Source organism: Lepisma saccharinum, unplaced genomic scaffold (assembly GCF_977018435.1).
Source record: "Lepisma saccharinum unplaced genomic scaffold, izLepSacc3.1 HAP1_SCAFFOLD_274, whole genome shotgun sequence".
NCBI classification, from domain to species: domain Eukaryota; kingdom Metazoa; phylum Arthropoda; class Insecta; order Zygentoma; family Lepismatidae; genus Lepisma; species Lepisma saccharinum.
In genome coordinates this window covers 420,737-424,027 of record NW_028143028.1, presented here as the reverse complement: position 1 = coordinate 424,027, position 3,291 = coordinate 420,737, and positions in this window count along the sequence as shown.

The following is a 3,291-nucleotide window of genomic DNA, read 5'->3' as shown; positions in this document are numbered from 1 at the left end:
GTGGGATAAATGGTCATCGGCGACTCAGCCATAATCTTCTATGTTTCCTTATAACGTTTGTTAAACAGCAGTAATTTGAAATTTTGAGTTCTTCAAAAACGGTAATTTCACTCCTTGCTTTAACAATTTGGGATATGCAGGCCTCAGTGACGGAGTGGTTAGCACAGCGCAGGGGTCCCGGATTAGAATCTCGGCCTTAACGATTAGCCAAATATAGCAGAAAAACGAAGTAAAATAAACCAAATAAATCAATGAACTTGAGATGCTTTGATATATCATTAACATGTTTGAAACAAGCAGTGCTTTTTCCTAACAGTTCTCAAAACCTTCTACCGGCACCTTTTCTCATGACTAGGGTAACAATTAATAAAAGTTTGTGTTTAATGAATGAAATGTAAACAATCAAGTAAATGCGTGCAATTATCAAGATGAATTTTACTTTGTATCGTCAAACTTATCAACACCTTTCTACCAGATAAAACAATAACTAGGAAACGCTACTTTCAAGTACAGTCCCTACCAAAAGTTTAAGACTACCAACTTTTTTCATATAAAAGAAGCCTGATAGAAAGTTTTTGGTACAAGTATGGAGTGAAATTGTATGGAAGGAATACAGTGTGTGAGGCATGTATTGTAGAAAAAAATATTTGTAGTTCTTGAGATACGAAAGTGGAAAATCAAATTTCATAAATGAAAAATCCAGCATTTTGAAGTACAGATGAATACGTATGCACGTAACCGACGTCGTTATGACAATACCGATTTTTTCCCAATATTGTGGAACATGAAGAAAGGTTGTGGCGTAAAAAATCAAAAAATCAAAAAAACCTCGTGTTATATTTTTTTCTTTAAAATTTGAGAAATAAGAAAATACAGCGAAAACAGGGAGGTCTTCAGATAGCAATATCTTCCTCACCGACTGCGCTGGTGTGAACAAATTTTGTCAGTCATTTTTTGAAATGTGTGTCAATGGATGGCGCAGAAAGACATATCTCCAGTAGCAGCATTGTGCAAGTCCAAACCTGTTTTCTTTATGCTTGATAATAAACAGGCTGTTTGAATCGCAAGCTTCGTCATAACGGGGAAATAATCTGTGGCCGTGAAATGGTAAATAATTGGAATGTACAGATGAAATAGGTCTCATAGAGAAATTGCAGTCTCATTGAATGTGAGTAAAACCTGCGTGGCGAACACAAAAAAAAGTCAAGGTGCAAGATACAGTGCGGCCGCCCCAGGGTAACGTCTGTACGCGAGGATCGGATTATCGCGAGAGTGGAATGAGATTACGACACAAGAATGCCAGAAATTCGTCCGCATCATGAGAAAACGTGTGCAAATGTGCTTGACACTTTAAGGTGGACCTATTGACTATAACATTTTCATTTCATTCATCTAATTTCAGGAGAAATGCTTGTTTTCAAGTATATTTTCAAAGTTCAGATTTATTCAGTTTACAAATTGTACCTTCAGTTGCATCTATTATTTATAAGTGCATTAATAGGCGTCTCTTGAACTTGATGTATCTTTCAATACATAATAATTTCAATTTTGAATTAAGGAGTTTATTTCATGAAAAGCACTCGCATATATACTTTTTCCGTTTGTCTGAAAAACACATGACAAGGTGGTCATAACTTTTGATAGGAACCGTAAGATAAAAAACACCAGTTCAATCGATATGTACTAAAAATCACAGAAAAATGCGATATTTGAACTTACCTGAAGCGAGATATTCACCCCACCGTTCTGTATACTATTTATTCTCGCCATGACGGCGTATTCTAATCAACACTAGAGCTGAGCCGATACCACCATTTGCCTATACCGATACCCACCGATACCGATACCGATACTTGTACGTATAATTCCAGCATAAAATATAAAGACTAGTTACCGAGTCATACTAACTCGTCACATCACTAGGCACGTATTTAGAAATATATAATTTGGGGAGCCAGTCCGAGCCAAGTGTCTCAGAAATATAATAATAAAAGTGTTTATATTTAATACGTTAATATAATTATTTGTAATGATATGAAAATTAATGTATTAGTACTTAAATTATTTGATGCGTATAGAGTATTATTGTATGTAACCACAGACCAAGAAACGGAGGAAAGACAACGTTAATACTATTTTGTTTTTCTATCTTGAGAAAAATATTGTTATTACATAAATAGTAAAATGACGCTACAAAATTAGAGATAAAACAGCAAGTATGCATCATCTAGCTTACGTGTAGTTATGACCGCAAAATTTTGTGTAAGAACAACTATCCTTGCAAGGAAATGTATGTTAAAGAATTATAAAATTGAAAATTTGTAGAATAACAAAAAGAATGATGGTACGTCATTTCAAGTAAAGGAAAGTTCCTGATAAATATTTTATGTACATTATTGTAAGTAGTGGTGCAAATAAATTTTTAGAGGGGACTCTCTGATGGTTTCGACGTCGCCTTGAAATCAAGGGGGGTTAGAAACATCCACCTATCGTATGACCACGATCTTCAAGCAAGAATCGGAAATGAATGGTTTATTTCCCACAGCGTTAACTAAGCAGTTACATGCCTTCATTGTCACGTTTTAGGTTCAGCTTTCACTTGCCCATGCCTTTGATCTTGCCGTCTGTTACCCAGGAGGGTGGGGGTTTATGATCCAGTGTTTCTAGGAATATCTATGGAACGTCTTGTCCTGGTTTTCCAGTCTGTCACAAGGAAGGGTGAACGAACATTTAGAAAGGATAAATGCTGCCTTTGCAAGCTCTTCTATCCACTGAAAATATTTGGTATGGGATGGTATCGGTAAAGGGAAATCCTTGGATACTCACCGATGTCAATACATCGGTATCGGTATCTGCTCAGGCCTAGAAATTTCTGTGCCGTGAATTGCACTTTCTGTTATTTCGCGGAAAATTCTTTGATAAGCACGAGTGCCTGTTAGATCTAAACTACTTAATATTGCACAAAGTATACCATTGTAATCAAGGTTTAAATCTCCCCCACCCCCTCCCGCTTCTATTCCGAATGTTTGAATGTGAAACAAGTCTATAAATGAATCTTATCTTCAATCAGGCCTTTGTTATTATAAACGTATGTTACTGCTTGCTGAACAAGAAACAGCCACATTAAGTGAACCGTTTCCATGAACTTTCTGCAACCTCACACGATTCTCCTTGTATTCTTTGACGTCCAGTAGCGTGAAGCACGACATCTGATGCAACATGTTTCATGCTTACAGGAAAGAGCTCTATAATGTATGGATTCAGGAAATATCCATAAAATGATTTCTATGC